The sequence below is a fragment of the Pelophylax lessonae genome, assembly GCF_965119305.1.
Source record: "Pelophylax lessonae genome assembly, chromosome: 3".
Lineage (NCBI taxonomy): Eukaryota > Metazoa > Chordata > Amphibia > Anura > Ranidae > Pelophylax > Pelophylax lessonae.
The window spans coordinates 484,390,007-484,408,643 of NC_138770.1; the positions used below are offsets into that span (position 1 = coordinate 484,390,007).

The 18,637-nt window shown below is 44.6% G+C and overlaps 1 protein-coding gene across 1 annotated transcript in view; it reads left to right on the top strand.

The window, feature by feature from the left end:
- MTR (5-methyltetrahydrofolate-homocysteine methyltransferase) overlaps positions 1-18,637 on the top strand; it is a 1,642,758-nt gene that overhangs the window by 831,313 nt on the left and 792,808 nt on the right. The gene's annotated exons all lie outside the window — the stretch shown is intronic.

Genomic DNA, 18,637 nt, shown 5'->3' on the forward strand with positions numbered 1-18,637 from the left:
AAACAACCAATAGCCCTCTCCCATATGGAGGTGATACGTTTAGTTAATCAACACTTTTCCTTGGAAAAGGCATATGCATATTCTGTGTTTCGAGGTAGTAAATTTCATGCAGCCTGGCTTCTCTGGCAACAGAGTTCTTACTTTCATCCTGTCTAATGAGATATTGTCACTAGTTTATGGTTTCATTGAAGGTTTTGTGTCATTTCCTCATGTTACGAATGTGTATCCTTTACTACGAGATTTACCTTCCCTGTTCTCGCTTTGTATAATGTTACATTGCATTGTAATGCATTCTTCTATGTTTTATACTTTTGTTTCTTTGTGAAAAATCTAATAAAAAACAATTCAAGTAAAATTTGCAATATACTGAAATATTTTTAGTTCCTTTTGTAGGTTGGGCAGTGAGATTAGGGGGTTAGAAAGAAAGAGCAAGACATTGTCTGCGTATGCTGCAATTTTATAATGGTTAGTGGCAGAGGAGACACCGGTTATGTCAGGGTTTAGTCTAATACTTTTAAGGAGGGGTTCAAGTGTCAATATGAATAAGAGTGGGGATAGGGGACAACCTTGACGGGTCCCATTGCTGATGGTGAAGCATTTGACAGGGAGCCATTAACACGGACCCTGGCTGAGGGGCCATGATATAAAGCTAGAACAAAAGCCATTAATCTGGAACCCAGACCTATCGAGGTGAGGACAGCCTCCTGATAGTCCCATGCCAACCTGTCGAATGCCTTCTCCACATCAAGTGACAGCAATAGGCCCTTTTGAGATGTGGAGGAAAGGATGTGGTGTATATTATGTGCTTTGAGTGTGTTATCCCTAGCTTCTCTGCCAGGCACAAAGCCGACCTGGTCTGAATCAACTAGGGAGGGGATAAACATTAGAAGACGGTTGGCTAAAATTTTTGCGAATATTTTAACATCTACATTAAGTAGGGAAATTGGCCTATAATTTTGTGCTTGGGTTGGGTCTTTTCCTGGTTTCGGTATAACCGAGATATGTGCCTCAAGAAGTTTGGAGTGCTTAGAATTAGGGTTTTCCAGACTGTTGAATGTTTTCAAGAATGGTGTTGTTAGGGCATCTGCAAAGGTTCTGTAGTATGCCAGGGAGAAGCCGTCTCGACCAGGGCTTTTACCAGTTTTCATTTGTTTTAAAGCCAAATTAAATTCATCTGCAGATAATGGAACATCAATATTGGCAGATTGTTGTTTAGTAAGCGGTTTAAAACCGTTGAGATTAAGATACTCCTTAATATAATCGGTTCTGGAACTACTTATTGATTGCGGTTTATGTTCGGGGGGTAAATTGTAAAGAGATGTGTAATATTGTGTGAAGGCTTGGGCTATTTCAGAGTTGGAATGTCTTTTTTTGCCTGTAGAGTCCACTATAAGGTGAATAGTGTTCTGAGCTCTCTTGACAGCCAACACCCTAGCAAGGTACTTACTGCTTTTATTACTAAATTTGTAAAACAATTTTTGTGATAATATGAAACGTTTTTTTTTTTGATCTTAGTGTTGAACACTTCTCTGATTTTGTCTCTTACCTTTTCAAGGTCTTCAAGATTTTTTAATGCGTGCAAGCGTTTATGTGAAAGTTCTAGCTTTTTGGCTTGCGAAAAGAGCTCAGATACATTTCTTTGGGCCAGTTTTTTCCTATGAGCAGCCATTTTTAGGAGAGTGCCCCTGATAACACACTTGTGGGCTTCCCATATAGAGGAGGTCTCCACATCAGGGGTATTGTTAGAAAGTAATCTGAGATTTGCTTTTTTACTATTTCCGCATTTTGAGGATGCATGATGATGGATTGGTCTAAACGCCACATTTTGTCTTGTTTGTGAGCCTGAGGTAGCTATACCTCAGGCTCACAAACAAGTGTGGCTTAAATGGCACAATGGTCTGATATGCACATTGGCTCAATTGAGGTTTTTTTAAGTAGGTGGATGTCTTTTTGTGTAATAGGTAATCTAACCTGGAGTACCTGTTATGTGGGGATGAGAAAAAGGAATAGTCTCTAACTGTAGGTTTTAGTAATCGCCATGAATCGTGTAATGTGAGATCCTGTAATTATGTCCTGACCTGCTTCAATGCTTTTATGGGAGTGAGGAGGTTCCGGTGGACGTGTCCTCCACAGGGTTGAGAGCTAAGTTGAAATCTCCTCCGTAAATCATACACCCCTCTTGGAAAGAGGTGAGGACGGAGGTCATTTCTCGAAAGAAACTGACCTGAGCCGTATTGGGTGCATAGACATTAACTAGGGTCAGAGGAATGTTCCAGAGTGTTCCTTTGACGCACACATACCTGCCTCCCTCGTCAATCAGGGAGTCAGATATCTTGAGGGGAACATGTTTCGCTATTAAAATCGAGGCTCCTTTGGTTTTAGCCAGATTGTTTGTGGCGTGGAGCATTGTTGGGAATTCTCTATCGTGCCATCTGGGAATGTGGTCAGACTTGAAATGTGTTTCCTGCAAAAACACTACATCTGCTTTGAGTGAGTGAAGGTAGAGGATTAATTTAGATCTCTTTTCAGGGACGTTCAATCCTTTCACATTGATAGAAACAATTTTAAGATTTTTGAAGGAAGTTTCGTGTGAAGACATAGCCATATTGAAGGCTGTATTAAAGGACGGGTGGGTGAAGGGAAGAATGTAGGAAAGGATGGAGATGGGTACAAAGATAAGAGTGAATATAAAGAGTATAGAAGCACTCCCCTTGTGGGGGGGGGGGGTAGAAAATGTGAACCAGCAGCAGAAAAAAAGTCCTGCTTTTAACTGCTCTTGGGGTGGGAGTTGCTGGTTGGTTTCAGCTCACAACAAAAGGAGCTGTTTGGGGTTGTGGTAAGAAAGCAGTAGAGATGGTGGTGGATTAAAGGAGGTGAGTTTTAGTCGTGGAGAGGATCAAAGGTGTCCCCATCCATCTGCACAAGCAACAATTTAATATTTGGATGAGTAATAGAGGTTATGTATAAGCATGAGTGCTGAAAACTAAGAGGGCTAGGTTTTGGCAATTAATCCTATGTAATATAGATATTACATTAGAGATTATAATATCTGAGTGCCATAATCTGGTAAATCTGTAGGTTGTCAAATAAAAATACATTGTGAGGAGCTGGAAGTTAACTTTCCTTCATGAAAAAAAAAAAAAAAACACATAATCTTATTAAACATATATATGCCCAGTAAAGACATATAAGAACCATAAAATTGTAAAGACATACCCACACCTCGAGACGAGTGCCGGCGCGGACTGGATCCCACCTGCGCTCTGAGTATAAAGGAAGGAATCAGGTGAGTTAGGAGAGTTTAGCAGTAATATATCCCAGTGAGAATGCTAGAATTTTAGATTGGTAAGTATCGCCATCTAGTTGTAATATATTGGAATAGGGACAACAATAATAAAGAAAAAAGGAAGACATAGATTTCTAAAGCTCTACAGTGGAATGCAGTATGCGCCTCAACACTCCACAGCGAGGATACATTGTGGGACACATCGCGATCTAAATGAACAATTTTAATAACAAATCTAGCAAGGAATCCCCGTTCATCCTACTTCTCTCTGAGAGGTACCCACCCCTTAAGAATGGTGACAGTATATCTGGAAGAGAGAGTAAAGAGGAAGCACCTGTCAGCATTAATTTAGTTTAACATGGGTCAGATAAGACTGTTCGTGGGTAGGCACAATTGATACGTCATCGCTCCCTATTATATTAGCAGGGAGGGGAATTCTCCTTCACTGAATATAGAAAGAGAGAGGCCAGTGAGTATGTTTGAGTCTGTACGTATGGTCAAGAGGGCCAATAAAGATATAGAGTACAGTCATTCTTATATGCAATTTTCCCTCTTTCCCCTCCCCTCCTCTCCCCTCCCTCTTTCCCCTCCCCTCCCCTCCCTCTTTCCCCTCCCCTCCCTCTTTCCCCTCCCCTCCCCTCCCTCTTTCCCCTCCCCTCCCCTCCCTCTTTCCCCTCCCCTCCCCTCCCCTCCCTCTTCTTCCCTCTTTTCTCCCCTCTTTTCTCAGTGGCTTTCTTGGTCATTTTGGTATTGGTTGTATTCAAGGAGCTATTATTGATCTCAAGCAATAAATGTCAAGAAAAACTCAAGATGATTTTAGTTGCAGTCTTTGGATTCCGTGCTTGTTGCCATACGGATATAAATGCAACAGCCTAATCAATTTCTATGAGGTCTCCTGTGGGCAGGAGATGAGGGGACACTACCCTGGCCAGGGTTGTGCCTATACATTCGTGAAGGAGATGAATTAGGCGATAGCCTGCGTCTTCTGAGGAAGGCAGAGTCATCTTGATGCACAGTGTCCATTTCTTCAACATGTGGGTTAGGGTGCTGTCTGTTCACATGAGACCAGCCTGGGATTTCAACGAGAGGTATACCCAGAGTGCTGCAGAACGTCAGTTTCCTCAGGGTGTCTAAGTGAAGCGAAGCGTCCTCTGGAACCAGCAAATAAGCAAAACGGAAACTTCCACTTGTATGGGATTTCTCTATCCCTGAGTAGGTTTAGTAGTGGACGTAAGTCTTTTCGTTTCTGTAATGTAATAGGGGAGAGATCCTGGAATAATTTAATTTCAGAGCCTTGGAATAGTATGCGGCCCCTGATCCTAGCATTATGGAGAATTTCTTCCTTTAGTTTAAATTGTGTTAAACAACCGATAATGTCTCTGGGGGGGGGGGTCCGATTCTATAATCTTTAGGTCCTGCAGTGATACACAGTGTGAGGATGTAGAGTGACCTGGGGAGTCATTCGGTATACTGAGAGCAGGAGAGGGAGATGTGGGGATACTCACATTTGTAATATTTATCCCTTGGGGAATGAGTGCTTCTCTCACTGTCGTGCTGGTGGATGCGGTCTGCACTGCAGTGTGGGATGTCTCTCCTATCTGTTTCTTGAACATATCTGGAACCTGGACTCCAGAGCGTTGATCTTGATCTCTGGGAGAGCAAGATCGGGTGGAGGATGAAGCCCTGTCGCTCTTTCCCATTTTAGCTCAGGTAATTGCCTCTATATAAAGCAGATTAGGCAGATGGATGGTGGGACTATCTGTTTTACAAGTATGCAGCCATTAATGTCAGGGCCGGTCGCCCTAAGAACTTTTTACACAGTAAGAGAAGAAGAAAAAAAAAAAAACTGGTGTGCATCTAAAGTGAAGCAGCGCAGAGTATGATAGTCACAGTTCCTATGATGAGAGCTGTTTGTGATAACAGTTGCTTCACTGTAGGTAGATCCCACTTAATCTGACATGTGGTTGATAAGGTGCTGTATCTGGGGTAAATAGGCAGACTGTTACAGCTTCTGACTGGCCTGTGAGGATGTCTTTACTTGATTTGGGGGGATGTATAGTAAGGAGGTGGCCTTACCGCGATCGCGGCCGGATGCCGCTTTTAGGCGAGTCCCCGGCTTCTGGCTTGACTAGGCCCCGAATGGAAGTCCACTCCCGTTTGCTCGTTTTTAAAGATTTTTGGCTGAGTGAGTCCCTCAGGGTCTGGGGAGGCTTAGTAGGGCAGCGATGCTCCTTTAGATGCCTCAAGAACCGAGGATTTCAACGTATTATGTCTCCAGATCGGCGGAGCTCCTCTCCTGCACGCCCCCCCCCAAAAAAAAAAAAAAAATCTACTCTAGGAAAGTACAGATACCGCCTTTCGGTACTTAAGTACAGTAGTGAAGTAGTTCTACTTAGTTACTATACATCTCTGTGCTCTCCCCATCTCAGTTATTTTTATTTTCTTCTACTCTTCCTACTGTACTTTGTTTTTCATTCTTTTGTTAACCTGTTTCTCTTGCAGGTACTCGTCGGCTGCCACACTGATTTTATATATTCTGACACAAACAGCATTTGCACTCAGCATATATGGATACCTCTGATGGCAGCGCTGTAGTAGGTTGATTTCACCACTGCAGTTAAAATACCTTTAGGTATACGTGAAATATTGTCATGTATGCCTGCCATTAAATAAGTGGGTTTGGATGTTTGGGCGGTTAATGGTGTGTATACTACATAATTTTCCTGTGGTGATTCCTGTTAGGTTCTCTTTTTTTCGTTCAGCCCACAGGCTGCATAAAGAAAAAAAAAAAAAAAAAAAGAAAAACTACACTATATGCCAAACAAGCACCAGCAATGCACTGGTACGTTGCTGGACTTTAAGTGGTTGTACCAGTATGATGCCTGCAGATTTAGGCATCATCTTGGTATTGTTTTTTTACAGCCAGCGGTCTGCTTACTTGTAAAAGCAAGCCTAGCGGATAATTGGCCTCTAGACTGCTTTTACAAGCAGTGGGAGGGGATTACCCCGCCCCCCTCCCGCCGCCTTCCGTGTTTTTTCTTGGGCTCTCCTACCCCACTGGTTAACCCAAAAGTGCAGCCGGTGGTTCAATTATCTAGCCGTGGAGCTGATTGGAGATGAGAATGGCTCCAACCATCTCTATGGCCTAAGATACTGGAAGCTACGAGCATTTCATGACTTCTATAAACTGGTGTATTCAAAGCAATGAATTAATAATAATTCTTCCCAAGGATACACTAGTGGCGCTAAAGGTATTTTAAAATATACCTAATATAATATTTAAATGACATATGAGTTTGAAAATCAAGTTGGAGGGAAAAGAACATGCAGTCCTTAATTCAAAAAAAGTTTGCAGTCCTTAATGCAAACTCTACATTTGATATCCACGTAGAAAACTTTTAAATATCTTCATGTACACAGGTTTAAAGTCCAAGTGTCATTCAAGTAGTGAAGATCATCCAGCCACTTGCATAGACCAAACAAAGTGCCTCCACCTCACCACTGTGCACACCTAATGGTAATCCACTTACCAGTAGGGATGATCAAACTTTTCAAAAGTTCGGTTCGGCCAGAACATTCGAACTTCCCGAAAGTTCGGCCCGGATTTCAGAACCCCATTGAAATCAATGGGACCCAAACTTCGGTAATCAAAAAACACAATTTTGAAGCTTTAAAACCCAATAAATGCCCCTAAAAAGTGCCTAGGGTTCTGGGTCACGCCCCAGGGACTATTGGTCACACAAAAAAAAGTTCTTAAAAATTGTCATTTTTGATAGAGAGCCAATTATTGCAAAAATTAAAAAAAAAAAAAATGTCTTTTGATTTAGTGTCTGGGGGGTCTAAAAAGTGTACCTATGAAGTTTCAGCTCTGTAGCATGTCCAGAACCAGAAAAAAAAAAAAAAAAAAAGGATTGTTTGCATTAGGTCACTTATAGAACAGGGATATGGCTCTGTTATTTTCACACCTTGCCGGTTTTGTAGCAAGCATTTTTTTGGGCATTTTTTGGGGGACTTTGGAGGCAGGCAAAACATCTGAACTTCTGTGTAGGGGTATATATACATACACCCATGTCTGTATATATACACATACACATATATAGGTGTGAAAATAGCAGAAGACTATGCTTGCACTAATGAAATAATGAACACCAATATGTCTCCGCTCCTATCACACCTATATATGTGTATGTGTAAAATACATATAAGTTTGTGTGTATATATATAACCCTATACAGAAGTTCAGATGTTTTGCCTGCCTCCAAAGACCCCCAAAAAAATGCCCAAAAAAAATGCCAGCTACAAAAACGCCCAGGTGTGTTTTTGCAGCGGGCGTTTTTTTGGGCATTTTTTGGGGGGTCTTTGGAGGCAGGCAAAACATCTGAACTTCTGAATAAGGTTATATATACAGTACACACACACTTATATGTATTTATACACATACATATAGGTGTGATAGGAGTGGAGACAGATCGGTGTTCATTATTTCATTAGCGCAAGCATAGTGTTCTGCTACTTTCACACCTATATATGTGTACATGTATATACAGTGGGTACGGAAAGTATTCAGACCCCCTTAAATTTTTCACTCTTTGTTATATTGCAGCCATTTGCTAAAATCATTTAGGTTCATTCTTCTTCCTCATGAATGTACACATAGCACCCCATACTGACAGAAAAACACAGAATTGTTGACATTGTTGCAGATTTATTAAAAAAGAAAAACTGAAATATCACATGGTCCTAAGTATTCAGACCCTTTGCTGCGACACTCATATATTTAACTCAGGTGCTTTCCATTTCTTCTGATCATCCTTGAGATGGTTCTACACCTTCATTTGAGTCCAGCTGTGTTTGATTATACTGATTGGACTTGATTAGGAAAGCCACACACCTGTCTATATAAGACCTTCCAGATCACAATGCATGTCAGAGCAAATGAGAATCATGAGGTCAAAGGAACTGCCTGAAGAGCTCAGAGACAGAATTGTGGCAAGGCACAGATCTGGCCAAGGTTACAAAAAGATTTCTGCTGCACTTAAGGTTCCTAAGAGCACAGTGGCCTCCATAATCCTCAAATGGAAGGCATTTGGGACGACCAGAACCCTTCCTATAGCTGGCCGTCCGGCCAAACTGAGCTATCGGGGGGGAAGAGCCTTGGTGAGAGAGGTAAAGAAGAACCCAAAGATCACTGTGGCTGAGCTCCAGAGATGCAGTCAGGAGATGGGAGAAAGTTGTAGAAAGTCAACCATCACTGCAGCCCTCCACCAGTCGGGGCTTTATGGCAGAGTGGCCCGACGGAAGCCTCTCCTCAGTGTAAGACACATGAAAGCCCGCATGGAGTTTGCTAAAAAACACCTGAAGGACTCCAAGATGGTGAGAAATAAGATTCTCTGGTCTGATGAGACCGAAATAGAACTTTTTGGCCTTAATTCTAAGCGGTATGTGTGGAGAAAACCAGGCACTGCTCATCACCTGTCCAATACAGTCCCAACAGTGAAGCATGGTGGTGGCAGCATCATGCTGTGGGGGTGTTTTTCAGCTGCAGGGACAGGACGACTGGTTGCAATCGAGGGAAAGATGAATGCGGCCAAGTACAGGGATATCCTGGACAAAAACCTTCTCCTGAGTGCTCTGGACCTCAGACTGGGCCGAAGGTTTACCTTCCAACAAGACAATGACCCTAAGCACACAGCTAAAATAACGAAGGAGTGGCTTCACAACAACTCCGTGACTGTTTTTGAATGGCCCAGCCAGAGCCCTGACTTAAACCCAATTGAGCATCTCTGGAGAGACCTAAAAATGGCTGTCCACCAACGTTTACCATCCAACCTGACAGAACTGGAGAGGATCTGCAAGGAGGAATGACAGAGGATCCCCAAATCCAGGTGTGAAAAACTTGTTGCATCTTTCCCAAAAAGACTCCTGGCTGTATTACATCAAAAGGGGGCTTCTACTAAATACTGAGCAAAGGGTCTGAATACTTAGGACCATGTGATATTTCAGTTTTTCTTTTTTAATAAATCTGCAACAATGTCAACAATTCTGTGTTTTTCTGTCAGTATGGGGTGCTATTCATGAGGAAGAAGAATGAACCTAAATGATTTTAGCAAATGGCTGCAATATAACAAAGAGTGAAAAATTTAAGGGGGTCTGAATACTTTCCGTACCCACTGTATATACAGACATGGGTGTATGCATATATACCCCTACACAGAAGTTCAGATGTTTTGCCTGCCTCCAAAGACCCACAAAAAATGCCCAAAAAATGCCTGCGCCAAAAAAAAAAAAAAATGCCCAGGTGTGTTGTTGCAGGCATTTTTTTTTTTTTTGGCATTTTTTGTGAGTTTCTGGAGGCAGGCAAAACATCTGAACTTCTCTATAGGGGTATATACACACACACACACACTTATATGTATATATACACATACATAGGTGTGGACGTAGCAGAACACTATACTTGCACTAATGAAATAATTAACACCAATAGGTCTCCGCTCCTATCACACCTATATATGTGTATGTGTAAAATACATATAAGTGCATGTGTGTGTGTATGTATATGTATGTATGTGTATGTATATATATATATATATATATATATATATATATATATATATATATATATATATATATATATATATATATACCCCTATACAGAAGTTCAGATGTTTTGCCTGCCTCCAAAGACCCCAAAAAAATACCCCCCAAAAAAAACCCTGCAATAACATACCTGGGTGTTTTTTTTTTTTTGTTTTTTTGGTGCAGACATTTTTTTGGGCATTTTTATGGTGTCTTTGGAGGCAGGCAAAACATCTGAACTTCTCTATAGGGGTATATATACACACACACTTATATGTATATATACACATACACATATATAGGTGTGATAGGAGCGGAGACATATGCCTCTTAATTATTTTATTAGCGCAAGCATAGTGTTCTGCTACTTTCACACCTATGTATGTGTAGGTGTATATATACATACATGTGTGTGTATATATACCCCTATACAAAAGTTCAGATGTTTTGCCTGCCTCCAAAGACCCACAAAAAATGCCTGCACCAAAAAAAAAAAATGCCCAGGTGTGTTGTTGCAGGCGTTTTTTTTTTTTTTTGGGCATTTTTTGTGGGTCTTTGGAGGCAGGCAAAACATCTGAACTTCTGTATAGGGGTATATATATACACACACACTTATATGTATTTTACACATACACATATATAGGTATGATAGGAGCGGAGACATATTGGTGTTCATTATTTCATTAGTGCAAGTATAGTGTTCTGCTCCTTTCACACCTATATATGTGTATGTGTATTTATACAGACATGGGTGTATGCATATATACCCCTATACAGAAGTTCAGACATCATGCCTGACTCCAAACATCTCCTCAAAAAAGCCCTATAAATGCCTGCAGCAAAAAGCAGGCTGACCGGCGAGAAGCCATATCCCTTTTCTGAAAGTGACCTAAGAGAAATTATCTTTTCTCTATAGCGGTCACCCTGATATGGAAGGGTTTTGTCACCCTGCCATAGCAGTCAGTCAGTTAACCCTACACTACACTACGGTCCCTTTACACTTAACACTTTCCCTACAGAAACTAACTGATTAAAACTAACTATAGTGGAAAATAGTACCCTAACTACACTAGATATCCCTTTCCTCACACTAAAAATTGCTAAATGACACTTTGTAGCAGAAGTCACAGAACTGCTTCCACTCTCTTCCATGTCCCTGTATAACAATGATAGGAATTTGGCGGGGGCTATCTTATATACTGGGGGACATATTCACCAATGATTGGCCTATGGACCCCCTAGTCACTCCAATCACATTCCTAGCATTCTCCTGCCCCCTCAATTGGCTTTTACTGATGGTTCTGGTCCAATCACAGGCTTTTAAAGCCCATTTCCTGTACCATTGCATTTTGGTTGGTTCTGGTTGCCGAATTCCGAACTTTTTCAGCAAAAAGTTCGGAATTCGGCCGAACCTCGAACAGCCAATGTTTGGGTCGAACTGATGGTCAACCCGAACTGTTCGATCATCCCTACTTACCAGAGGTGGCTTATAAATAAGCCTGTTGTTATATTAGAGATGGTCTTTTCCTCAGACACTGGAACCTGGAGCAGAGTAACTTCTCACCAAGCAGGGCAGAACATATTCAGCAAAACCAAGTGTGCATGAAAATGAATGGCGAGAAATACATAGCATAATCCTGCTTAAAAGTTTGTATTCAAATCCCCAACAACCCTTCAAACACTGCACTCACATTTACATATTAAAATTCCAGCATATCATGAATCAGATGGGTTTACCGAGTGTCCGGAATAGTCGCCCCGTCTCGTGTAGCAAACCGCTTGGTACCTCAGTGGCTTCCTTCCGGGTGTGACGTCAGACGTAGCTGATTACCACCCGAAAAGACCATCTCTAATATAACAACAGGCTTATTTATAAGCCACCTCTGTTAAGTAGATTACCATTAGGCTTGCACAGTGGTGAGGTGGAGGCAATTTGTTTGGTCTATGCAAGTGGCTGGATGATCTTCACTACTTGAATGACACTTGGACTTTACACCTGTGTATATGAAGATATTTAAAAGTTTTCTACGTGGATATCAAATGTTGAGTTTGCATTAAGGACTGCAGACTTTTTTGAATTAAGGACTTCATGTTCTTTTCCCTCCAACTTGATTCTCTGACTCATATGTTGTTTTAGTATTCTATTGGGTATATTTTAAAATACCTTTAGCACCGCTAGTGTATCCTTGGGAAGTTTTATTATTAATTCATTGATTTAAGTACATAAGGACGTAAGAGGGCTACGTTTCTGGGAGAGGTCTAACTGTTTACAAATCATACGGAATATTTGAAGCGTCACTCCCGTCAGGGGATGCAATAGTATGAAACAAGGCATTGAGGAAGGAGCCGTCCATGGAAGGTGATGAGCAGGAAAAGTAGAGATAATACTTTCTAAATTCACCCAGTCCTTGGATTCCGCATGTGCATGCCAATAGACTATCCTAGAAAGGTGGCATGCCCAATGGTACTTGAGCAAGTGAGGTAAGCCCAGGCCACCTTCCGTCTTGGGACGGGTAAGCATATTCCAGCCGATCCTAGGTTTCTTGGAATTCCAAATGAATTCCGTGCACATACGCTGGTACACTTTGAAGAAGGCCGGGGGAACATGAATTGGGATGGCTTGAAGAATATATAGTAGGCAGGGGAGAATGTTCATCTTCACTACCACAACTCTGCCAAACCAAGAGAAGGGTCCCTGGGACCATGATCGTAAATTCGTCCGAACCGTGTTCAAGATCGCCAAATGGTTCTTAGCATACAGGTCCGAAAGAGTGCTCGGCAGTTGGACACCCATTTAAGTAATAGCCTGAGGATCCCATTGGAATGGGAAATTGGCCTGGCAGAGCCGCAGGAGCGAGGAGGGAAGGGACACATTGAGGGCTCGCGATTTAGAATAATTGATCTTTAGATTGGACAAGTCTTGGAACGTTTTGAGAACCGTAAGAAGGTTAGGTACCGTGATAAGGGGGTCGGTGAGGAAAAGCAGGATGTCATTAGCATAGGCAGCCAATTTATAAGTTTTGCCCTTCAAGGTAATCCCTTTAATGTCTGTAGTACTTTGAATTTGATGCAGTAAGGGTTCTAGCATGAGGATGTAAATGAGGGGGGATAGGGGGCAACCCTGCCTTGTGCCGTTCGACACGGAGAAGGCGTCCGATATGGATCCATTGACCCGGACCCTGGCTGTGGGAGTAGAATATAGGATCGAGATGCACTGAAGAAAGCGATGCAATATTCCCAGGGCTATGAGAGTCTCTGTCATAAAATCCCAAGCCACTCTATCAAACGCCTTCTCGCGTCGAGAGACAAGCCAGGGGTTCGGGACGTAGTAAGCCAGTGGTGGAGATGGATCGCCTTAGTGGTGTTGTCCCTTGCCTCCCGGCCGGGAACAAAGCCGACCTGGTCAAGAGAAACTACCTCGGGGATAGAAGGAAGTAGGCGGTTAGCCAGCACCTTCACGTACAGTTTAATATCCCCGTTGAGCAAGGATATAGGGCGATAATTTGGAACCAAGGTAGCGTCCTTACCTGGTTTGGGAAGCACTGTGATATGGGCCTCCAAGAGGTCTGGACCTAGGGAAGGAGCGTCAGGGAGGGCATTAAATGTGTCGACCATATGTGGCAATAGTGTGTCCATAAACGCTTTGTAATAACCCACCGGGAAGGCTGTCGGGACCCGGAGATTTACCTGGTTTTGATTGTTTGATAGCTAGCTGAATGTCCTCAGCCGTAATGGAGCTGTTCAAATCTCGGATGGTGTCTTCCGAAAGTGGGGGAGGGGAGTATTTTTCCAATAATTTTCTAATTCGGGACAGTCTGGTTTGTTGAAGCTCTGGGGAATCCGTCCGCGGCAGATTGTATAATTCTGAATAATAGCTGACGAATTGTGCGGCTATATCCGGGGTGGAGACGAGAGTCTTCCCAGAGGAGTCCCAAATTGAATGAATAGTATTGGCTGACCTCTTCTTTTGAAGAGCCCTCACCAGCAACCTACCACATTTATTGGCATGTTCGTAAAAAAAGCCATGGGAAAGTGCGAATCTGCAGCGGACAGACTGCCCCAGGGTCTCAAGTAATTCCTAACGAGCCAAAGTTAGGTCATTGAGGGTGCTTGCAGGCAGGGATCGTTTGTGGGAGCGTTCTAAGGTGCTAGTTTTCAATAAAAGGGCCTCTACATGTGCCACACATTCCCTTTTACGCTTGGAAGCTAACACTATGAACTTTCCGCTGATCACGCATTTATGTGCCACCCAAAGTGTAATAGGGTCAGTGTCGGGGGAAGCATTTTCCGTAAAATAGTGAGTAAGGCAATCGGTAAGAGCTGAGATGCACATCGAGTCAGAGAGAAGGGCACTATCCATACGCCAGGTGCGAGACATGTGGGAGTGCGCCGGAAAAGAAAGAGTCACGCTGACAGGGTGGTGGTCCGACAGGAACATCGGCTCTATGACCGCAGAGGAGAGTACCAGTAACAGGTCTTGGGAAATGTAAAGGTAATCAATACGGGAGTACCTGTCATGGGGGGGGGGGCAAATAAAAAGAGTAGTCCTTGGCGTCTGGGTGAAGTGTACGCCATGAGTCATGCAAGAGAAGATCCCGCAGAAGGGTCTTAATGGATCGCAAAGCAGCATACCGTAGGGAGGACGAGCCCACCAAAGTGTCCAGCAACGGGGACAGGGCTACATTAAAATCTCCCCCCAGGAGAAGCTGTCCTGTAAAGAAATTTGTCAGTTGGAGAGTGGAGCGAAAAAAGGGGACCAGTTTCTTGTTAGGAGCATAGATGTTGGCCAGCGTAAGGGCACAACCGTGAAGTGTGCCCTTAAGGAAAAGGAAGCACCCTTGTTCGTCAGCCAGGGACTCCGTCGCCACAAACGGGCAACTGTTAGACAGTAGAATAGACACACCCTTGGACTTGGAGTCCTTTGAGGTGGCATGGTATGCAGTAGGGCATAGTTTTGATTGGAGCTTCTGAACGCTACCCTCTCGGAAGTGAGTCTCCTGCATAAATATGATATCCACCTTCGTTTTGTGAAGGGAGAGGAATAGCTTTGATCGTTTTTCAGGAACGTTCAGGCCCCTCACGTTAAAAGAGTAAATCTTTAATGTAGTAGACATGAGGAGAAGAGTCAGTGGACGTTAGAGGGGTAAGTTAGACAAATACACAATGTGTCAGGGTATGATGGAGTAGGACAAGGGAAGGTGGGGAAGGAAAGCAGGGGGGGGGGGACTGGGGGCGCTAGGAGGGAAAGGAAAAGGTAGGGGGGAACAGAGGTGCACCACCACCGGACCCGGCCAGCCGAAGCTGGAACTGGTGGTAAGGAGTGTAGTCCAGTGGATAGCGGCCTATATGGCGTGTAAAAGACGTGCAATTAGTCAAGACTGAAGGGACCACTAAGGGGGGTTGGAGTAGGACTAACTGGAAGAGGAGATGAGATCTAGTCAACAAATAGGGGAACCCGGCCACGAGCCAAAAGACCTGAGCAAAAATGTGTGGAGACGAGAAAGAAAAAGAAAAATGTCAAGAACGTGGGGTCCTTAAAGGGAAGTGTGTGAGCCCGCCAGTAAGGGTGAAACGATAACTGAAGTCAAGACCTATAGGCACAGATTTGCCAACTAGGCGCCCAGTGTTGCAGCCTATCGAGCATCAAGCCTCGGTCCCAGCGGGAGGGAGCTGCCCACCAGAACGAGGGTTATGCGAGAGAGGCACGTCGCCGCCGCCCCCTACATGCTGCAGGGAAGGGTCCTAAAGGGGGAGTTCTCGTCGTGATGCAAACTAGGGTGAAGTGTGTCACATGGTCTCTAGTTGTGTGGTTACCTCGTACATATGCATACAATCATACAATCCACATCAGACCGGAAAGAAATATCTACCTCATCAGATAAGCATGGGTAATGATAACTAAGAAACATTCTTTAACTTTCACAGGGTAAAAACCGTCACCCGGGAGATGCTTTCCCAAAGGCATTAGTGTGCTGCTGTGATGCCCCTCCGCCCGCCAAGGCCCAGTCGCCCAGAGGGAGGCTATGCCTGCTCCCCATAATGGGGAAAAGAACCGAAAACAGGTGATCCCTCCGAATGAACAGACCCAACGGGCAGAGCTCGCAAAGCTTGCACGGTTGACCATCGCTCAATAGTCCAAGGGTTCAAGAGTAAGGGAGTCTCTCCAATGGAGCGATATACACAAATGCCAGCACAAGAGTGAGTGCACGAGTGTCTAGCGAGAGTAAGCAAACTGTTCACCTTAGAGGCTAACCTAGAGCATAACAAACACTATCCACCCCATTTTCTCAACAACCCACACCACCCCCCTCAAACCTGCTAATACAGGAGCGTATAAAAATGCGGTATGCCGCTGTCTTCGTCCCCAGCGCCTGCAGGGGCTCCAGCCGGGGAGCCCCCAGAAACCGGGGGCCCCCAGTCGGAGCCCCCCCCCCCCCAGGCAATCAGAGAGCAGAGAGGGGTGCACAACGGTTCCATTAGACATAGGCATGGAAGTCATTCATGTCTCTCAAAGCCCATGGAGCAGCAGTTAACAGGAAACAAATAAGAAAGGTGAGGAGGGCTAGTGAGGTCCTCTCAGTTGTGCTGTAGATGTCCAAGTCAAAGCCATAGCTGAAGAGGAGGTGGGGGGGGGAAGAGAAATGTGGTGTGTAGGGGACAGGACTGTCTATAGCTTCAGAGCTGGGCTCTGAGTAGAAGCCTAGAGTACATTACCAATCCTGGCGCCATGGGATGGGTTGGAGGGCAGATCCAGTCCAAGAAGCCGTTGCATATACAGGGATCCACGACAGCACCCTCTCTGAGCCTATGGGCACAACTGGGGAGAATCAGGACATCAATAGGGCAACATGAGCAGATCATTCAGTACCTGGGACACATGTGACAAAAAGTAACCAAAGCCAGCAACTTAGCGATTAACATCAAACAGGAGCTTGCAAAAAGAAAAAAAAGAAAAAGGGGATGAAAAAAGGACTGTATGGCAGATCCGACGATACAGGACCCTAAGCGCCAGTCCTGGCTTTGCGCTGCTGCGGGGGTTTGGTTGGACTGTGGAAGCTGTTGTTGGGATCAGCCGCTCCCCGTGCAGATCGGTTCCCAGAAGGTGAGCGGTATCACCTATTGCGGATGTCCTGGGCATCCATAGGTTCTCCTTCCGGTGAGTCTCCATGGTCTGTGGCAATTCTGAATTCCGCATACCAATTGGGGAGAGCCACGGGTGGGATCCCCAGGGTGGCACAAAAGTGGGTCAGGTCTTCTGGGACCCTCAGGAGGGCTGTGCGGCCCTGCCAAGTGTCAGACAGGCAAAAGGGGAATTTTCATTTGTAGGCAACATTCCTCACTCGCAGAACATCCAACAGTGGTCTTGAGTTCTCTCATGCGTTGAAGCGTGATCCCTGACAAATCCTGATACAGCTGTGCGGGGGTGCCTTCCCAGTCTAAGTGCTGCCTGTTCCGAGCTTTACGCAGTATGTCCTCTTTGAGGCGGTAGTCCACCAAACAACATACCACATCCCTCGGGGGGTCCCCTTCCCGCCCCCTAGGCCGCAAGGCTCTGTGGATCCGCTCCATGCCTATGGGGGCCTATCCAGGAGGGAGTTAAACAAGGCAATAAATGTAGGGGTGAGGTGATCCCCATCCACTGCTTCAGGCAGGCCTCTGAGCCTAATGTTATGACGCCTGCCCCGATTATCGAGGTCTTCCACGTGGCGTTGCATGTCTCTCATCATCATACTCTGGGAGCCCGAGATACGATACAAGTCACTGATGACAGTTTCTTGGTGGGCTGTAATGTTTTCCACCTCTTGAACCCGGCCTGTGAGAGTCTGGATGTCCCCCCTCAGCTCGGAAATGGCCGCCCCCAGGGTGTTTTTAATGTCCGCAGCAATAAACTTAAGGTCCTCCATGCACAGCTGTCTGGGGGATGCTTGGGGATGGGGGCCCGGCTCGGGATCCCCCGAGGTAGCAGCCGCATAGGACCGCACGGATGGTGAGGGATGTGAGGCAGACATAGAGGAGAAGCCTGTCGGCGCCATATTGGCAGCCTGGGATCGGAAGAGCTCCGGGATACTGGGACTGATTTTACCAGCGGTGTCCCCCCGAGAACGGGTAGCGGAGGACGCTCTCGAGGATGACGCCATCCTTACCGGGACCTTGCGAGAGTGGATGTCTCCGACTGTAGCTGGTGTATGGCTCGTGGCGACGTGAGCTCCTCTCTCACACAGCCATCTTCCAGCGTGGCCAGACCACGCCCCCGATCGTCCGACTTTTGTCCAAGTTGTGTTTTGGTTGGAATGTGCCTAGACTGCACACAAATTTTCTCGGCCAACAAAATTCTACTTCAGAAGTGATGTCATGTGTTGGTTTGTTTTCTTTGTGTTTTTTCTTCACTGAGCATGCCCAGACTTGCTCATCAGATTTTTCCCTGTCAAAATATGTACTGACTGCACACAAATCGGCCGTTGTGCTGACGGCCAAAAAAAAAATTTATAGCCTGCACACCAGATTTTTTTTCGGCCGAAAAGTCGGAGTTGGTTGTCGGAAGCATCATACTAACAAGCCAAAAATCGGCAGATCGGATGTTGGCCGAAAATTCCCTGCCAATTTTTAACGCGTGTGTACGGGGCTTAACAATATAAAGCAAAGTTATTATATCACAGATACCTTCAGTGTGCAAAAGTGCAAGTGCAGACAAAAGGATAAATTATAAAAAGAAAAAATGCAAAAAATACAAAAAATTGCTAATAAATTGCACAAATATTCATCAAACCTAAT